We start from the raw sequence: 22,151 nt of genomic DNA on the forward strand, positions 1-22,151 counted from the left end.
GGGAAAATTTTTTAAAAATATTTTTAGTTGAGTACTCCTCCTATAATTAATTTCACTAATGGAGAAACCAAGTTTAACTGCAATATATATATATCATATATAGAAATACATATAAAATATATAGAAATCAAATTAATTTTTCTAGTGTTTCTTTCTGAATACACACACACAAACACACACACACAACTATAATGAAAAATTTGACCTATTGTCCTGTCATTCCATTTTGCTATAGATTGCTAACTATGAGCTGTTAAAGTGGGTTTTATTCCCCCAAAATTATTAATATTATTCTCTCTGAAACTTTCATCATAGCTGCCATTAATTCTATTTTGCGGTTCATTTGTTTTGAAGGAAATCCTTTATAAATAGGATCCATCTAAAATAAGATTGAATGTGATGTCAGATTATTCAACTCTTCTCAAAGAGAAACATTCTAGAGATCCAGAGATGGGGATAACAAGTTGCTTTCTACCAAAGACATGGCTTCCATGCCAGTGACAGGAGGTGATTCAGCAAGCTAGCTGGCAGTAAAGGTTGGTTAGCAGGTTCCAGATTCCTAATTGGGTTTCTAGCTTGCTAAGTAGCAGCTGGTCTTTAATTAGTGGAAAAATTGTTACCACTAAAAGTTGCTCTAAAAAGAAAAAGAACAAAATAATTAAAACATTAGAATCCATATGGTGAGGTGCCTATCTTCACTTGTCAATTGCTATTTTTCCCCTTTCAAAAAATCACCAGCAAGTTTAAAAATATTCCTGGCTATCCTATTTCTTTATTGCTAATTTATATGAAATGGAAAATCCCCATGGGCTTGCAAAAGGAAATGGCAGGGAGATAGTTGCTTGCAGTGTAATCATTCTTTTTGACCATGAAATTATTCCCGATGCTTTTTTTTCTCCAATGGATGGAGTATGTAATAGATGAGTAAACTTTGCATAAGACCTCATTACTGTAGGCTTTAGTAACTCTCCCTGTATGATTTGTTATAAATATGGGGAAATAGGAGAAAATATCAGCATGTTACAGAGACTGGAAAAAAAATAAGCCTTTGTGAACAGATTCCATTCAAGGATTAACAGGGTTAATATTTCCTAGAATACCTGGAAACCAATACTGGTGACTATTCTATAATTACAATTCTACTTTATCAAGAGAACGTGCTTGTATTAAAAGCATAAGAATATTCCACACACATAACGGCATTTGTCTTACAGATAAGCCACAAGCTATGAACTACAAAATCAGGAAAGTTTGACAGCTAGTTACCATGTGTAAAAATGCTGCGGAGGAATGCTGCCTTTTTAGCTCAAAATATTTTTAGCCGACAATTTTGTTCTGGTGTTTAAACATATTTCAACACATATCATGGGTTTCAATTATCTAGAAATTTCACGACACTGGATCATCTTTTTCCCTGATTAAAAAAAAAAAGGAATGCCTCATGAATAAAGCATAACTGTGTGGTCTCTCTGAAATCTTTGTTCAAAAGAATAATATGTATGACAATGCTTTTGGTCATAGATAAAGTTATAGGCACCTAGCAAAGAGATATATAAGGGATCTTAAGGATCATGGGCCAGGGGGTCTAAACTGTGTGTGTGTGTTATGGACCCCTCTAGCAGAATGAGCAAGTCTAAGGATCCCTTCAGAGAATAATGAATAAAATAAAATACAAATAAGCCAATTATATTGAAAGTTGTTATTTTTTTTTTAGTTCAGCAATGCCAAATTAAAGACCCCTGACCTGGTCCACCAACCCCCTGACCTAGCAATCGTCCTGTTTGCTGGCCCTCATTGTCTCATGCTTACTCTACTGCCCTGTCTCAGATCTCTGCCTACTCCCAATCAGTCTCCACTGGGCTCTCAAATGATCTCCCTAAAGTGCAGGTCTGGCCATAGCAACCCTCACCCCATTCAATAAACTCCCCCAGCTCCCTATAGCCTCCAGGATTAAACATAAATTCTTCCATTTGGCTTTTACAGCACATCATAACCTATTCCCTTTCCAGTATTCTTATACCTTATTCCCTTCCATGTACTTGAGATGCAGTAACGCTGACTTTCTTGCTGTTCCTTACATCTCTGAAGTCCAAGAATTGCGTTGACTATCCCCCATGCCTCCAATTTTCTCTCACCTTGTTTCTTCCTTGGAAATCCCCTGACTTTCTGTATGTCTTGGCTAAAGTCCCATCTTCCTCAGGAAGTCTTTTCAGGCCTCCTTAATATTAATTCCTTCTCTTTGAAGTCATCCCAAATTTATCATTTATATACCTTGTTTATTTCCCTCCTGCCTCCCCACGAAAGCTCATTAAAAACAGGGATTTTTTTTTTTTTGCTTTTGTGTGTATTCCTGGTTCTTAACATAATTACTGGCATACAGAAGGTGCTTAATAAATGTTATTTGATGGGATGACTCATTTTAAATGCAGGTTTTATAATTTCAAAGGATTCTTATCCCACCTTTCTGTCACATTGACTAAATGTCCAACATCTTGATATAGATTTGTTGCTGGATTGGGTTAAACAAGTGACTTTTGTATTTTAAGCCTTCCTCCCAAAATGATAAGTATAACAAACAGTAGTATTATCTACAATATCTAACCCACTGAAACAACAGGAGCTCAAAAGAATTTCACACTTTAAACACTGATGACTTTATGCTAAGGGATTGCATGGAGTGGCAGGAGAAAAGGAGATCAAAAGAGAATTACACTAAATTTGGGAGCTTTTGCAGTTTGTCTGGCTGAGTGGAGATGCAAAAAGCTTTTGCTGTGCCCCCTTCTACAAGAAGTCAACCACTGAATCTAGCCAAGGAAAGCAGAGAGTAGGTTTTAGGTGGCTGCCTATGGCACCATGAGACCAATGGATGATAGCAGAAGACAATGGTGCAACCAAGATTAGAAGGAAAGCAGAAAGATGGAAAACAACTTTTTATAAAAGTATCTCTGATAAAGGCCTCATTTCTCAAATATATAGGAAATTGAGTCAAATTTACAAGTATACAAGTCATTCCCCAATTGATAAATGGTCAAATGATCTGAACAGTTTTCAGATGAAGAAATCAAAACTATCTATAATCAATTAAAAGTGCTCTAAATTGTTATTGATTAGAGAAATGTAAATTGAAACAACTCTGAGGTTATCTCACACCAGAATTAGTCAAATTGGTTAATATGACTGAAAAAAATGATAAATATTAGGATATGAGAAAATTGGGACACTAATGCCCTGTTGGTGGAGTTGTTAACTGATCCAACCATTCTGGAGAATGCTTTGGAACTATGTTCAAAGAGCTATAAAACTGTGTATATCCTATGATCCAGCAATACCCCTACTAGGTCTGTATCGCAAAGAGATCATAAAAAGGAAAAAAAAAGACCTATAGATGTACAAAAGTAATTATAAATAATTAGAGTAGGAAAGAATTAGACTAAGAGGATGCCATCAAATAGTTTTAAAAGTTGTGATATATGAATATAATGAAATACTATTGTGCTATAAAAAGTGAAGAGCAGGTAGATTTCAGAAAAACCTGTAAAGATTTACATGAACTGATACAAAGTGATGTGAGAAGAACCAGGACAACACAGTACACAGCAATTTTGTACAACAATCAACTGTGATAGGTTTAGCTTTTCTTAGCAATAAAATGATCCAAGACAATTTCAAAGGACTCATGATGGAAAATGCTATTTACCTACAGAGAAAAAACTGGTGGTGTTTGAATGTATATCAAAAAATACTATTTTCACATTATATTTTTATGTGTTTTTTCCCCTTTTGGTCTGTTTCTTTCTTTACAACATGACTAGCATGGTAATATGTTTTACATGATTGCACACATATAACCTATATCAAATTGCCTACCATCTTAGGGAGAGGGGAGGGAAGAGAAGACAGAAAATTCGTAACAAAAAAAATTTTTTTAAATGCTAAAATCGTTTTTCTATATATATTTGAAAAAATATTATTAAGAAAGAGAAAAGAAAAAGAAACATTAAAGAAAAATAAAGAAAAAAGGAAGGAAGGAAGGAAGGAAGGAAGGAAGGAAGGAAGGAAGGAAGGAAGGAAGGAAGGAGAGGAAGGAAGGGGAGGAAGCAAGAAAAGAAGGAGAGAAAGGGGAGGGAAGCAATGTTGCATCCTTGGAGGGACCTACTCAGCCGAGAAGATAGAATTCTAAATCTTCAGCCACCAGTGTTACCAGAAACCATCTTGCCCACTCCCTTATTTTAGTGATAAGGCCCCTGAGGTTCAAACAACTTAAACAGTTTTCAAAGTTCACACAGGTAATAAGCATCCAAGAAATTATTTGAACCCAGATTTCCAGCAGCCCAGGGAAACAATAAAGCAGACAAAACAGAGTAGCAAAGGCCACAGCTCAGTCCAGAAGATTGATGACATCTTCGACTGCCCTGTCCTGTAAGAAACCTCAGCCACCTGAGCTGGATATTTGCCATGGCTCCTATTTCCTGACTCTTCCCTCTCCCGCACAGGGATACATAAATTTTGGGAAATGTGTGACTCTTTATGCACAGAAGATTTCTCCTGTCATTTATTTTGTTGTTGTTTTTAATTAAAAGTCCTTTCTCTGAACTAGGTTGATCTCCAAATAGAAAAATAGCTGTGGGTACTTAGGAGCTTGCCTTTGAGTCACTGCCGACCCAAAAGTACCTTTTACCTGAGGTTGATTTTTGGAGGAGCACACTTGAGGAAGAGATGGGAGCGTTTCACGTATTGTTCCTGAATTTCAGCAAGGCGTTTGACCAAGTTTCATGATATCCCTGTAAATAAGCTGTGAACATGCAGACTGGATGGAAATGCAGGGACGTTTTTTGACCCTAGTTGAATTACAGGTCTGAAAATGTTGATTAATGGATGAATGTCAATCTAGTGGGAGATCTCTAGAGGAAGTAGAGTGAACTCTTGGCCTTTTCATTTCAAATTATTTGTCAGTGATTTGAATTAAGGCATAGATGGCACATAGATTTCTCAGATCTTTAAGTGACAAGCAGCTATTAGGGGAAATTAGCTGATATCTAAAAACGATCTTGGCAGTCTCAACCATGGGCTAAAGTTTAATAAGGATAAACATGGAATTCTCCAATTAGACTTAAAATATATATAATATAATATCTATAAAATATATTATATATATATATATATATATATATATATATATATATACACACATATAACGAAAGCACAGGATGAAAATGATGATACTAGAAAGTATTTCAGGCTAAATCCTAGGGATTTTAGTGGATTACAGGTTCAGCCCCAAGTCAGCTGTGTTTTGGGTAAAACAAAGCAATTAATGGACTCTTAGGGAAAGAGGCAGGGATAATAATAACCCCTATGACTTCATTGTTTTAAAGAACTTACTGGATGAGAAACAACCTCCATCAATTCAGGTGAGCAGATTTTCTGCGGTTTTTAGTTTAGACTCACACAGCCAGTGTAAATTAGAGGTAAATTAGCTCCGAGACCAGCTTTCTATCCATTTTACCTTGCTGTCTTTTTTTAGTTCCCATTCTTAGGTTGCATAGATGGGTAAAAACATAAGTAAGCATTCAGGGGGAAGAGTAAAATCTTTTGAGCTTCTGCTGAGATCAGAGCACATCTCTAGCATTGCATCCATTTCTCAGCACTACATTTTAGGAAAGAAGTAGGCAAACTGGCACAGAGATGACCAATCAGGATATCTGGCCCACTTGGGATCTCAGGATCAGGTGAAGAAACTGGCAATATTTAGGTCTGCATTCCTGTTGTGGAAATATAAACTCTTTGAGGACTGCGATTGTTGATTTTCCTTTGCAATCCCATAACCCAGGCCAGGGCCCGATACCAATCAGGAATTCAATAAATGCTTGATGAATTACAGAGGCAGTTTTAAATGGAATGTACTTTGTTGTAGGATTGGGTGATTGCTGGATAACAGAATTCAGCTCATCTGAAAGGGAAATCGGCTGCTTTCTGGAGTCGAGTTACCCTCCAAGGAGACCAGAAGTCTTTCAAATGGAAACTTCATCCTTCAAACCCTGATAATAATACATGCAGCTCGTCTGGGATCCCAAACAGGACAAACCACCGATGACCGTGATCTTCTGGATCATTGACCTTTATCATTTTTATTAAAATAGAGCTCTTGCTAGAGGGAATGAAGTGCTAGCTTATGTCTAGTTGCTGTCATGGAGCCCCAGGGAAAATAAGGTCCTGCTAATTATCTTCTTTCCTCAAATCCCGGTCCTCCAAAGCACTAGAGAAGACCAGATTACAGGAATGAGAACTAGGTCCCATCTGCTAACTCTTATGACAAGGTTTCGATTGAGTTTTTGTGATAGGTGGAGCTACGTCCAAGAGAAAAACCAACAATAGAAAACATTTCTGGGACATTGAGGCACCAAAGAGCAAGGATGGTCCCCGTAGCATCTCCCAGTCATCCTAGACTTGCTTCCAAAAAAATTACTAAATCCTCTCCCCACTATTTTTTTTTCTTATTCACTGTTTCAGAATTAATTAAAACTTCTGTAACATGGACCTTTCTCTGTGTGTGTGTTCAATATTGCATTTTGTACACTACTGATGTTCTGTAAATATTAAATTATCATCATTAAGCAATGCCAATAGAGAAAAACAACAACATGTGGTAGAACAAGATGCAAATCAGGCAGTATGGATTAATAGCAAACATTTGGTCGACATCTCTAATTTTGCTGGAGTCGAGACTAAAACTTTATTGCACTTCACCGTGGTCTGCCATAATGCCAGCTGTTTTTCCTACAGATGTGCTGAACATACGAAAGGGGCTTTTCATATTAACCCCCTGCTGCAGATCAACAAGGCTGCTGAGGCTGCTGTGATCATTGTCTTATCTCACCAAATTTTACTGTTGATAAGGAAGGATGTCAACTTATTGTTGCTGTATGTTTTTGCAAATGTCTTCAATCCCAGCTGCTAAGGCTTCAGTGATACAGTCCAGCATTTTCTGTGCCTATTCCCCACCGGACATCCTTACCCGCCTTGCCCTTGAGTCCGTACCAAGTAATGAAACTCAGGTCTTTGACCTAGCTGTGAATTCCAGGCTACTTACCTGATATGTTTTGAGGATGCCCCTGGATATCTTTCCCACCACTCAATACAGTTCAAATTTCCTCCACTATAGTATTAAAATGTTTTGTTTCCAGAAAAAAAAGTTCCCTGTAAAAATGCAAAAATAGTATTTGATTGGAGTAGCATTAATGCATTAGCAAAATTAACTTAAAAAGCCGAGATCAGGGGCTAGAGAGAATGAGAATTGGGATGGGTGCAGTTTGATGGAGGGATGTGGGTAAGATCAAGGAAGTGTCACCATTTGGGACAATTTTTAATTGAATGTTGAACATTATCTACTCTTTGACATAAGAGTCAGTGAATAACTGACTGTTGGATCAGAACTAAAACAAAAACAACAACTTTTGGAGGTTATCTAAAAAAAGGAATTTTCAATGCTCAACACCTTCTCCCTTCCCTCAGTTGTCTCTCCCCTCTGATGGGAGGGCTGGAGGGTAGACTAATGAACATCCCCCAGAGCCTTCCCTTATAGACTACTCAAAAAGTCCAGAGCTTTCTGGGAACTATTCATTTTCTATTAGAAACTCTGCTTTGTTTTGACTCATATAGTGGCCCTCTTATCCCACCTTCTACCCTCATTTCTTGTTCTCTTTCCCCATTAGATTGTAAATTTCTTAAGGACTATCTTTTTTTCCCCTTTATATTCCCAATAGTTAGGTGGCTCAGTGGATAGAATCTAAATCCAAAACCAGATAAACTCATCTTCCTGAGTTCAAATTTGGCCTCAGATGTCAATAATCACTTAACTTTATTTGCCTCAGTTTCCCCATCTGTAAAACAATCTGGAGAAGGAAAATTCAAACCACTTTAGTATCTTTACCAAGAAAATTCCAAATGGGATCACAGAAAGTTGGATACAAGAATATATCCCTGGGCACTTAGTAGGTACATGTAGTAGGTACTTAATGAATATTTATTGATTTGAATTCTCAAGCATGAAAACTGCCCTGCTAACTAACATCCTACAGGAAGATACAAACAGGCAAACAAATAAGTAATGAAACGATATTGTGAGATGGGGAAGAGCACTAAGTATTACAATCAGGAAGTGCTTCCCTAGAACGTGCAGGAAGAAAGCTGGGGATTTTAAGAGGGAGAAGCAGAGTCCTTTCAGGGTTTAGTCAGCAATCCTGAAGGGCTTTGTAGAGTCCAGCCTTGGGAAACATTTTTTTCCCATAGAATTGATGCTGACTCAGAGCAGAGCCAAAGGAACAGACCAGAATATCTCTGCAAATCCCAGCCTTGCAGTCTCTGTTTTCATTAAAAAAAGATGAAGGCTTCTTCTACAGCTCACCCATAAGAATGAGCCAATGGGGAAGGAGTTCCACCCAGCAGATGCTCCATCGGCAACTAATGGGCCACTTTTATTCTTGGAAAGTTTTTTGGACCACTGACAATTTCAGTGGTTTGTCCAAGGCTACGTACGTCGGAGGGGAGCCAGGATTCCCTCATTCCAGAGTCGGCTTGCTAAGCCCGGAGCCTTATTCCTCCTAATTCTGCACATTTTTATTGTTCGGTCGCGCCAGCTCTTCCGTGAACCCATATGGCATTTTCTTGGCAAAGATACTGGAGTGCTTTGCCATTTCCTTCTCTTGTGGATTAAGGCAAACAGTAACTTAGTCCAAAGTCACATGGCTAACAAGTGTCTGAGTTCAAATTCAAACTCGGGTTTTCCTGGCTCCGGTGCTCTATTCCAGGGCCACCCTGCCCATAGGAGAAGTTCAATAAACGTTGATTGGATTGGGACGGGTTAGAAACCACCAGATGGTACTTGGGTACCACTTCCCCAACTCCCATCCCTACTGGGGGGGAGGGGTTTCCTGCCTCTTGACCAAAGTGCAAAAATTATTCTGGAAATGGAAGGTGATAGGGCACCCCCACATTAAGAATGCCAGATGGGACCAAGTAGACTAAAGGACTTGCAAGGAGAAAAGCTATCTTTTGATCAGAGGAGGAAAAAACTGGGGAGATATTAAAAGATTTTTAGGATTAAAATGGAGGAAAATGAAATGAATGATGATAAATCAGCCTCTAGTTTCTGATTAAAGTCAGTGGCAAAATATATATGACTATATAGGTGACTTTAAAAAATCATGTACATGTGAATTTGAATATGTATTTTATAGGCACATGCTCCAAATGCCCATGTATGAATCCATATGCATAACTGCATGTGTTTAAATAAATATGTATGAAATTATACACTCCCATATTCCAATCTGTCAGCTACCAGCTTGTATCCTGCGCAACACTGGCCTTATATGAATTCCAAGAGTCCCCAGTAACCTAGATGGAGTCTGTCCTGACAAACAGACGTTTAAATGACAGGGAGACAGTGTAGTGTGAATGTGACCTTGTCAGATGCTTCTGAGAACAGGATATTTCCAGCTGTCCTCGAGAAGATCTTAAAAAAAAAGATTTCAAAAAGGGCCTTGGAAGCCTAGTGAACATTTTAACGCCAAATGGAGGGTGACAGACAGAGGTCTCGGTGCGTATTTATCCTCCGAGTGGGGAAAGGAAGGGAGATTTTGGCAATTTCTCTCACATATTCAGAGAGATATGGTAATTGCTGGGAAAGATTCCACCTCCATCCACCCTTTCTTTCCTCCTGACTGCTAAAGATTTGAATCAATGAGCCTTTTCTAAGGTGATGGTCTTTAACCACGATTAAATAGTTCTTGGTATTTAAGCAGAGATCATTTATGAAGCTCTCTGCAGACCTACCTGACAAATGAAGGACCCTTCAGAAGGTCAGAAGTGACATATATAATGGAGATGTGAGAAGAATTAGGATGATGGACACTATAGCAGCTTGGGGTCCGGCATCCCCGAGTCCTGATTTTGAATCCAGCTTCAGAAACTTACTACCTGTGTAGTACTGAGCAAGTCACTTACCTCTGGTAAGATGATATCTGTAAAGCACAAATGTTTATTTCCTACCCTACTCTTCCTTCCTTTATAGGAATCAGATGGTGTATCCTTTATAGGATATATTCCTTCCTTTATAACAACCTTTAGATGCCATTTAGTCTAGTTCTTCATCCTGGAGATGAAGTCCACAAAAGTTGGGGTCCAAAAGGAATGATTTGCTCAGAGCCACAGAGGTGGTAAGGGTTTGAAATAAAATTTGAACCAGCATTCTCTGACTCCAAATAGAACGCTTTTTTATTATGCCACATATATAGTCAGCAGATAATATCATTATTAATTGAATATTTGGAGGCAATCAGGGTTAAGTGATTCACCAGAGTCACCCAGTAAGGAGTGTCTGAGTCCTCCTGATTCCAGGACAGGTGCTCTATCCATTACACCACCTGGCTATCTATTAGCTAAATTAAATGATAAATTCAATTAATTACAGCCAGTAAGTAATTAATACTTTTAAGGTTTACAAATTGCTTTACAAAGTTAATTCATTAAATTATAGTATATGAATGTTATGGAATATTATTGTTCTCTAAGAAACAACCAGCAGGATGATTCCAGAAAGGCCTGGAGAGACTTATAGGAACTGATGCTGAGGGAAATGAGCAGAATCAGGAGATCATTGTACACGGCAACAAGATTATACAATGATCATCTGTGATGGATACGGCTCTTTCCAACAATGAGATGACTCAGGCAGTTCCAATGATCCTGAAATGGAGAGAGCCATTTGCACTCAGAGAGAGGGCTGTGGGAACTCAGTGTGGATCACACTATAACATTTTCATTCTTTTTGTTGTTAGTTGCTTGCATTTTGTTTCCTTTATCATTTTTTCTTTTTTGATCTGATTTCTCTTATGTAATGTGATAATTATGGAAATATTATAGAAGAATTGCACATGTTTAATATATATTGGATTACTTGTTGTCTAGGGGAGGGGGATGAGGGTAAAGAAAGGAGAACACAAGGTTTTGCAGGGGTGAATGTTGAAAATTATTTTTACATATGCTTTGAAAATAAAAAGCTTTAATAAAAAAGAGAGAAATGGGCTTTTGATAGAAAAAAAGAAGTTTACTCATTTTAATTCTCACAACAACTGGGGGAATAGGTTACCATTTTAGAGACAAGGAAACAGAAGCAGCCAGCGGCTGAGTGACATTCTCAGCCACACAACTAGTTAAATGTCTAAGGCTGGATTCGAATTCAGGTCTTAACACTAGCACATTATCCATGGCAAACCTAGCCAGGCTCGCATCATGATGAATAGCAATGGATCTGAGCATGAATTCAGATTTATACAGCCCTGATAGTTAGTAAAATGTGCTCACATGTGTGGACAAGCATTCCTGGGAGAAAGACTGAGCAGTGTTATAGTCCCATTTTAGAGAAGGCAGGACTGAGGCCCCAAAATGCACAGTAACATGCACAGTTGAGGAAAAAAGTTGGATTCGAGGTTCTTTATTCATCCAAGGCTCTCACTGACCTTTCAAAGCTGTGAGAAGAACCATTGTGTTTTGGTGTTTTTTAATAACTAAAAATTCACATTTACAAAGTGCTGTTTTTTGTTTTTTTTTTTTTGACAGAGTTCTTTCCTACGAATTACCAGCAAGATAGGCAGAAAAAGGATTATATTCCCATGATAAAAGCTCGAAAATGAACTTTATCCCGTGGCAACACAGTCAAGAAATCACAACCTCAGGATTTAGACCTGGAGCCTCTGGCTGTAGAACCAGGAGCCGCAAGAGGTCCCCCCATGTCTAAAGGTCTCTTTACTGCCTTCAGCTTCTTGTCTATTAAAGTCCAGGAAGAGACTAGATGATCTCAAAGGGCTCTTCCTGTCCTAAATCTTATTAAATAATATATTTCCACTCTGCTATCCTGTAGGCAAATAAATTAAACACCAGAAAGTGGACAAATCCACCAGAGATTCACTCTCCATGTCTTTGGTCCTCTTTGCCTGGAGGTCTTTGCAGAGAAGAATGTGTTTAATTTGGAGGATGAAGCCAATGAGACATTTTCATACAATTTCATCATATAAAAACTGAAGGAAAACACAATAGCTATTACTGACAGGTTGTTAAATATTCATTCATTCAACAACTACTCATGAGCCCTTAGCTCGTCTTCTCCTAGGAATATTTGCATGTGGGGCAACACGAACTAGGCTAAGAAAAAATGGTACTTAATGTGCTCATAAAAATCCTTTTTTTTTTTTCCTAAATGGGGAAGGAAGGAAGAAGCAGGGAGGAAGAGGGTGCTAATGGCGACAGCACCTACTTTAGTTAACATACTACTTTCCCCTTCCCAGACCTTCTATCCATACTTTAGAGGGTACCTCTCAAAATTTGGGTGCCCTGGGGCGATATGTCCTTTACATGGCTTTAGCTCACAGCTCTGCTATCAGCCAAATCCAGTTGAGCCCTGTGGCTGATGAGGAAAAGGCAGCAGACACTATATATAGCAGGATGACAATAATTTAATAATATTTTAATCTATTGTGACATATACACAACCTGCAAAAACCAGCATTAGCCGTCTCATGGAAATGATTTCATAAGGTGCATTCCAAACTCTTTTTAATAGGAAATCAGATAGTACAATGATCTCTGAACACCTTCTGACAACATCTAGCATCTTGGATTTTCAACATTGTACGCCAAGATATAAGGATAAGAAGCCGATGCTATTGCTGTGCAATTACTGAGCTGGCTCTGAGAAAATAAAATTAAAGTTTAGGGGTATCATTACCATTTTCCTATTCTTCCATATCAATTCAACTTATGGAGTATGGGGCTATTCAGAATATAAAATGTTCCTTATCCAATTCTATTATTCCTTTCCAGTCTGTCTGTAGTGGGTTATAATGGTAATCGGTGGGACCCAGCTCCAGCTAAGAAAAATCAATAATTATATGAGAATGGGGATCAAAGAAGTTTAAAAAAAACTTACCTTTTTATAAATACTGATTGAGCAATATAAGAAGTCTTTACCTATGAGTACGTGCAAATGAACAATTTCATCTTTCTAATGTTACTTTAAGACCTAAATAGCAGAGGAGAAGAATAGAAAGAGCACAGGAACTGGAATCCAGACTTCTGGAATTGTTCTCATTCCAACATTTAAGAGCTTTTTATTTGACTTGGATAAACCACTTAATCTCTAAAAATCCAAATTTCCTAATTTATAACATGGAGCTCAGAATAATTCCACTGTGTATGTGGATCAAATGAGATTATATACATGCTGGATGAATGTTTTATTAGGTCAATCAATCAATAAATGTTTATTAAGTGCCTATTATGAGCTAAGTACTATGCTAAATGTTGGGCCACAAAAAGAAGCAAAAATAGCCCTGCCCTCAAGGAGCTAACATTCTAACAGAGGAGCTTACAATTAATGGAGGAATTCACAACATAATCTAATTTCTCTCCTTTTGTCTCTGCCTGTCTCTGTCTCTCTGTCTTTCTCTGTCTCTTTTTATCTCCCTCTCCCTTTCCCTCTCCTTCTTTCTTTCTCCCTCCCTCCCTCTCTCCTCCCCCTCCTCCTCCTCTTCCTTCTCCTCCTCCTTCTCTCTCTCTCTCTCTCTCTCTCTCTCTCTCTCTCTCTCTCTCTCTCTCTCTCTTTCTCTCTCTCTCTCCCCACCCCCTTACCCCCCTCCCTTTCTGCCTTCACTGTTGTCAAGTGCTATAACAGAAGGATGATAGAGACTGGACCTATGATCTCATTGGTAGAAAGAACCCCCAGATAAAGAAACTCTTCTGGCAAACCACCTTCTTTGTAATTTAGACAGAGATTTTGCCTAGAACACTGGGGGTACTGATTTGCCTATGGTCACACAGCCAATTTATGGTAAAGGTAAGACTTGAACCCAGGTTTTAATTCATCCCAAGTCCAGCTATCTCTGCTCTTGTCGAGCATTTCTTAAACCTTTTTACTTGGGACCCTTTTTTGCCCCCAGCAAATTGATATATCTAACAGATATATAAATCACATTTACTGATAATAAATCCTAATTTCATGAATGTCACATTCAGTTATAAGACCCTGTGTGGGGTAGTGAACCCCAGTTTAAGAAGCTGGGTACGATTCTACATAACTGAGATATTATTATTTATTACTATTAATAACTATTAATATTATCAATTACTATTAATAACTATTAATATTATCAATTACTATTAATAGTATTACCTAGAAGAGGACAGAATAATGCTTGTTGACTAGGTTTGTCCAATATGTGGCCAATGATACAATGATTAGAATTCAGTTCCTCCATCTGGTTCTTTAGTCTGTTCTCAAAGGGAAAGGACATCACTTTTCTTTGAGCGACTTTTTTAGATATGAATGTAATACAATTGGGGGAGTGAGTTAAAATTAAAAGAGATGTCATAAAAATATGTATCTTTGTAAATTCATTATCAAGATGATTAGCATTGAAATCATGACGTTGGATTTGACAGTGCAATTTGTCAAAAACATACATTTAAGTCATTAAACAACGATTTAATTCTTTATTTTATTAAAAATGGAAAACAATCTTGTAAAATGTCAGTTTTTCTGCTTATTTAAATTTTCTGAAGACATGTTACAAAAGAATATAAAATTTCTCCATTAGCACTACTTATTTAATTTTTTTAAGACTATATATAGGTAAATGGTTTCCACAAATATTCATACTATTTAGAAACTGTTAATTAAGTAGTATGTTAGAGTATGTTCTAGTCATGTTAGAGATAATCTCTTATATGGGCTCTTAATGTGAAGTCTGTGGATTTTGTTTTGTTTCATTTTGTTTTTTCTTTAATATTTTGGTTCCTGTAAACTAATATGGCAGAAACTAGGCATTGATCCATACTTAACGCCGTACACCAAGATAAGGTCAAAATGGGTTCATGACCTAGGCATAAAGAATGAAATTATTAATAAATTAGAGGAACATAGGATAGTTTACCTCTCAGACCTGTGGAAGGGGAAGGTTTTTATGACCAAAGCAGAACTAGAGATCATTACTGATCACAAAATAGAAAATTTCGATTATACCAAACTGAAAAGTTTTTGTACAAACAAAACTAATGCAGACAAGATTAGAAGGGAAGCAATAAACTGGGAAAATATTTTTACAGTCAAAGGTTCTGATAAAGGCCTCATTTCCAAAATATATAGAGAATTAACTCTAATTTATAAAAAATCAAGCCATTCTCTAATTGAAAAATGGTCAAAGGATATGAACAGACAATTCTCAGATGAAGAAATTGAAACTATTTCTAGTCATATGAAAAGATGCTCCAAGTCATTATTAATCAGAGAAATGCAAATTAAGACAACTCTAAGATACCACTACACACCTGTCAGATTGGCTAAGATGACAGGAAAAATAATGATGATTGTTGGAGGGGGTGTGGGAAAACTGGGACATTGATTCATTGTTGGTGGAGTTGTGAACGAATCCAACCATTTTGGAGAGTAGTTTGGAACTATGCTCAAAAAGTTATCAAACTGTGCATACCCTTTGATCCAGCAGTGTTACTACTGGGATTATATCCCAAAGAGATTATAAAGAAGGGAAAGGACCTGTATGTGCACGAATGTTTGTGGCAGCCCTTTTGTAGTGGCTAGAAACTGAAACTGAATGGATGTCCATCAGTTGGAGAATGGCTGAATAAATTGTGGTATATGAATATTATGGAATATTACTGTTCTGTAAGAAATGACCAACAGGATGATTTCAGAAAGGCCTGGAGAGACTTACACGAACTGATGCTGAGTGAAATGAGCAGGACCAGGAGATCATTATATACTTCAACAACAATACTAGATGATGACCAGTTCTGATGGATCAGGCCATCCTCAGCAACGAGATCAACCAAATCATTTCTAATGGAGCAGTAATGAACTGAACTAGCTATACCCAGAAAAAGAACTCTGGGAGATGACTAAAAACCATTACATTGAATTCCCAATACCTATATTTATGCACACCTGCATCTTTGATTTCCTTCACAAGCTAATTGTACAATAATTCAGAGTCTGATTCTTTTTGTACAGCAAAATAATGTTTTGGTCATGTATACTTATTGTGTATCTAAGTTATATTTTAATGTATTTAACATCTACTGGTCATCCTGCCATTTAGGGGAGGGGGTGGGGTGGGTAAGAGGTGAAAAATTGGAACAAGAGGTTTGGCAATTGTTAATGCTGTAAAGTTACCCATATATATATATCCTGTAAATAAAAGGCTATTAAATTAAAAAAAAATTTTGGTTCCTGTATTTTGATTTTTTATCATCATGTATTTTCTTTTTTCAATTTAAAAACATAATTCCAAAATCTCCATGACCCCCAAAAGGTCAAAAAGTCCTGAAAGAGATTAACCCCATTACACCAGAAGGTGAGATGTCAGGATCTAAATGAAGAGATTCCAAAGTCATTGATAAAGAAACGTTGGACAATAAGTTTTATTTGGAGTTATTTTTGTAGCTCTAACATTGAGCAGAACTGTACCACTTTATACTTAGGCCACTGAAATAACCTAATTAGTCTCCCTTTGACAAGTCCCTCCTCACTGTTTTCCATCCCCTATTCAGCTGCCAAAGAGATTTTCCTAAAGGACAGATAATGTGCATGTCATCCCCTCTGACTCTATAAACTGCAATGACTCCCTATCAATGCCAGGGTTTTTATTTTATTTTATTTTATTTTATTTTTTTGTCCATCCTCCCCTAGTAAACTACAGTGACTCCCTATAAACTCCAGGATTTTCATTTATTTATTTATTTATTTATTTATTTATATATTTGACCATCAGTGGCAACCCTATCCCTTCCTTCCACTTTTCTAGTTCTCAGTGGTCCTTGAAGAGAAACATAAAGATTTAGGAGTCATCTACCTTACGTTTTCTTCCCTTCAGTCTGCACCAGGTGAAGGGGGAGCAGTAACACAAAAGAAAGGGAAATTTCTAAATGTGTGACTTCTTCAGGCCAATATGGAAATGGGCACTTGGACTGGCACATTGGTCCAAGGTTGAGAACGAACATTATCTGCCTGTCAAAGAGAAATACGAAATAAATTATGGCTAAGTTTTAAGATAAATGAAACTGTTCTACATCCTCATCCTCTACAAAAGATGGAGCAAAAGGTCCATCGATCCCCATGATGCTCTTTTAGATTATTCTTACAAGAAACACATGATTAGTTTGTCACATGTTAATGTTCTTATTATCTTTGGGTATAGGGTGAAACTAATTTCACCAACTCATTTACTCACCCCTTAATTAATCAAACATACCATAAGTCAGGAGTAGGCAGCCAGATACAAAGGTAAAATTTAAGAGTCCCTGCTCATGAAACAACAACATGTATACTTAAAGGAAGATTTAAAACTATATACGCAAAGTACATACAAGACAAATACAAGGTGATGTGGGCAGGTTGGCAGTAAACTCCAGCTGCTGGGGATTATTAGAAAAGACCATTAGTAAGAGAAATAATTGAGCTGAGGAAGTGTGCATTACAAGGATCCTGGGAGTCATTTTGCCACAATTTCCTTATATCTTCTGCCTTCATTTATAGAGGATTTGATATGGCTCAGCTCCATTGGGAGAATGTCAATTTATTAATTATTGGACAAGCATTTCCCATTTAGAACTAATTGCAAGTTTACAAACTGTCTACAAAATGAAGCTCTTTAGTGCCCTCTGTTCTGTTTATTCTTTTTACTGTTTTGACTTTAGAAACCAGAAACCAAAGCCACACTTGTCCCTAGGGAACCTTGATTGGCCATTTTGTTCCTTGACAAAGCCAGCTTCTCTTAAGGGAGTTTGCTGCTATTTACTTGGTTTTTTTTTTTTTTTTCTTGTCACTTCTGTGACAACTCATTTGATCAAGAAAAGAAGGTGTCGGGATTTCCATCCCTTAAAAGCCATTTCCTTTCACTGACTTTCACCAGGCTATCTCAAGAGACCTTCACTGAGGTTCACACAATAGAATTTATTATCCCTATCTGTGGGAAATTTAGAAGTTGAAAAATCTAAAAGGACCAAAAAAAATCACCAGAGTAGCCTGCTTATATTTTTCAGCATGTGCTAATACGAGCAGAAAACATTTACAAGTTTCCATTTTACAAGCACATTAATTATGTGAAATTAGAAGCGCAGAGAGTGACCCATTAAGTGCTGATTAGACAACAGTATCATGGGCTCTAGCAGTGCTGGTAATAAGGGCCCTAAGTTTACTTCCAAAGGGAAGGGAGTTCATTAAAATTTTAATTTGTTTCTCAACAGTTCAATTATAACATGCTTAATGTATTGGACATTAACCTTCAGGGACCTTAACACAATTATAGGCCAAATCCGATATACCCTTCTTTCTTTGTCTTTGTTTTCTCAGAAGAAAAGAAATATTATTTCCAACTGTTCTCTGACAGTTCTCACATGTCAGAATCTTAATAATTCTTTCTCTCTCCCATCCATTCATACACAAGTTATTTTCTTTTCATCACTTTCTTTGGTATTTTCAGAAATACACTGGAAAGAGAGTGAAAGTTGTATATGTCACTGGAGAGTCAATAAGTCAATAAGTAATTATTAGCCATCTATTCAGTGCTGGACATTATGCTAAGTGCTGGAAACTTTTTTAAAAAGAGAAGAAAAAAAGTTCCTGACTTCAAGAAGTTTCCGTTGTAAAGGAGAAGGAAAAAAGCAAACAACTAAAGATAAACTAAATACAGAATAGGATTGGCAGCAATCAAGAGAAGGAAGACCCTAGAATTAAAGGGGATCAGGAAAGGTTCCCCAGAACATAAAACTCTACCTGAGACTTGAAGGAAGTCGGGGAGGGGGGGAGGTGGAGAGAATATGGAGAGTGTTTTGTGTGAGGAACAGCAGGGAGGGCAGTAATACTCACAGAGTATGTAGGAAGCCTTGGAAAATGGTAAATTGCCAGGTTAAGAGCTAAGAGAGGATTTCATAGGTGATCCAGAAGCACAATCCCCCACCCCATAATCAGAAGTGCTTACATTAATACTTCTCATTAAAAATGAATGAATGGACAAAGAAGAAAGGACTCCACCACTCAGGGAAGACCAAGATTCATCTTCAGAAGAGAACACTTTAGCCAAAAAAAAAAAAAAAAAAAAAAGCTTCTACCCCAAAGAGTAATGTGAAATGACTCCTTGCCCCGAGAGAATTTATAGAAGAACTCAAAAAAGGAGATACAGAGTCTCAAAGATGAAAACAATTCTTTGAAAATTAGAATTGGGTAAGAAGAAGCCAGTGAAGTTATGAGAGACCAAGAAATAACAAACAGATTATAAAAAATGAGAGAAAAGAACAGAATGTGAAACAACTTACAAGAAAAATAACAAATCTGGAGAACAAATTAAGAAGAGAAAATATAAGAATAATTGGACTGCCAGGAAGTAGTGATAAAAAAAAGAGAACCTTGACACAATAATGCAGGAAATAATCCTAGAAATTTGTGCTGGAGTGATAGAACATGAGGGGAAAGTAGAAATAGGAAAAATCTACTGATTTATCACTTCAAAAAGATCCTTTGTGGTAAACATATAGAACACTATTGTCAAAGTTAGAAACCCCCAGATCAAAGAGAAAATTTTGCAAAAACAAGAAAAAAGAAACAATTCAAATATGCTGGAGCTACAATTAGAATTGTACGAAACTTAGCAGCAGCTACAGTAAAAGACTGTAATTCCTGAAATTATATATACAAACAAGCAAAAGAACTAGACCTGTGGCCAAAAAAAAAATCATATCCAGCAAAATTATCTATAATTTTGAATGAAAAAAAAAATATATGTTCAACAAACTTGCAGATTTTCAGGACTTTCTATCAACCAAACCCAAAATTAACAGAAAATTTAACATTTAAAAGCCAATATCAAAGAGTGATTGTAAGAAACTCAACATGGACAAACTGTTTAACGATAGACAAATTGTTTATGTTTTGTTTTGTTTATGTGATAAATATATCTTTTCTTAACTATAGCTTGGGGATAGTAGGGGGGGATAAAGGGGGAAAAAGAACAAAATAAATAAGGTGCACAGCAGAGAACAAAAGAACAATTGACAAGGAAGTAAAGACAGACACTCTTGAATATAATTTTCATACTAATATATGTATATATACATATATATATATATACTTTCATAAATTGGTATTTCTTGTTATATATTTTGAATCTTCCCTGATGTTCTGCTGGGCACATGATAATGTTTTCTTTTGTGTTGTTTAATTTTGTTTTGCATTGCTTTTGTTTTTTGCTTATTCTGTTTCCTCAGATAAAATAAATTTGGAAAAAACAAAATATAATTCATTAAAGGGGAAGGGAGGCAAATAAAGTGTGATAATTAGAAACATGAGATAAGCCTAGGAAGACAGGGTATCACCAAGTGAGAAAGATCCTTTCAAGTCAATTTGGTTGGCAATAGGAAGATAACTTTAGTAAAGCTCAAAATATGCTATGTTCTATTCCAACTAGTAAAAATAGGAAAGATCACTCTGTTGCTGATAAGAAAGACAGACTAATAATGCCCAAAGAGCTATAAAACTGTGCATACCCTTTGATCCCTCAGTGTCACTTCTGGGTCTGTATCCCAAAGAGATCATAAAAGAGGGAAAAGGATACACGTGTGCAAAAATGTTTGGAGCAATCCTTTTTTTAGTGTCAAGGAATTGGAAACTGAATGGACACTCATCAATTGAGGACTGGCTGAATAAGTTATGGTATGTGAATATAATGGAATATTATTGTTCTTTAAGAAATTATGAGCAGTTGAATTCAGAAAAAAACCTGGAAAGACTTACATGGACTGATGCTGAGTGAAGCAAGCAGAACCAAGGAAACATTGTACCCAGTAACAACATTGTATAATGATCAATTATGATAGACTAAGCTCTTCTCAGCAATGTGATAATTCAAGACAATTCCAATAGATTTGGGATAAAAGATGCCATCTGCATCCAAAGAGATAATAATTATAGAGGCTGAACATGGATCAGAGCAGTGTATTTTCATCTTTTATTGGTTTACTATTTTTTTTCTCAGCTTCTTTCCCTTTTGTTCTGATTTTCCTTGCACAACATGACTAATGTGGAAATGTGTTTAAAATGATTGGACATGTATAGCCTGTATCAGATTGCTTCCTGTCTTAGACAGTGGAGAGGTAAGGAAGGGAAGAAAAAATTTGTCACACAAAATCTTACCAAAATGAAAGTTAAAAACTATCTTTACATGTACTTGGAAAAATAAAATACTATTGGGGAAAAAAAGATAAAATGGACTATAAGGAGTAAAGGCCAAAGGACCTTAATGGAGACTGTTACAGTAAGAATATGGCAGGTTCAAGAGATGTTGAGAGAATAAATGGATATAAACTGGTCACATGAAAGGTAAAGAAGGAAATGTCAGAGATAAACTCAAAATTATGATGAAATATTTGTATGTACCGGTATAAACAGGGCAAAAGGTAAAGAACACATGAGATTGTTTATAGATATGATGAATCCTTGGTGTTCAGAAAGTAGTACAGATATAAATTTTTATATAAAATCTTAAGTCAACCACATAGAGGGAATAGTTAAAGCTCTGAGAATGAAAGAGACTATCAAGGGAGAGTTTATGTTTACTATAGAAAAGGTGACCAAGGACAGAAGTTTAAGGGAACAGACAGATTATAGGCCCAGGAAGTGGATAAACAAAGAAAAAGCAAACACTTGTGCTTTTCAAATGTTGAAGAATAAAAATACACATTCTTTCCAGCAAGGATAGTTACAAAACACAATAAAAAATAAAAATAACAAGATTAATAAATATAATTTTGATTCAATTTCTGCAAATCGTCATAAAAACGTCAAGTAGTATTATTCACCATACATTCATTAGGCATTTATTCTTTGAAAGCCACTGCTTAAAAATCTTTATAATTTTGAGTCCAGGAAATCAATTCATTTTTAACATTAAATAATTGTTGAGTCCCATCTACTGAGAAAGGCATAGTTATAAGCAACGATAGGATCACAAAGATTAAAAAAAGACATGGTCTTTGTTCTCAAGCAGATTACTATCCAATATTGATGCAATTAGAAATGGTAATCAGAG

This window comes from Sarcophilus harrisii, chromosome 6, assembly GCF_902635505.1.
Source record: "Sarcophilus harrisii chromosome 6, mSarHar1.11, whole genome shotgun sequence".
In the NCBI taxonomy this organism is placed as follows: domain Eukaryota; kingdom Metazoa; phylum Chordata; class Mammalia; order Dasyuromorphia; family Dasyuridae; genus Sarcophilus; species Sarcophilus harrisii.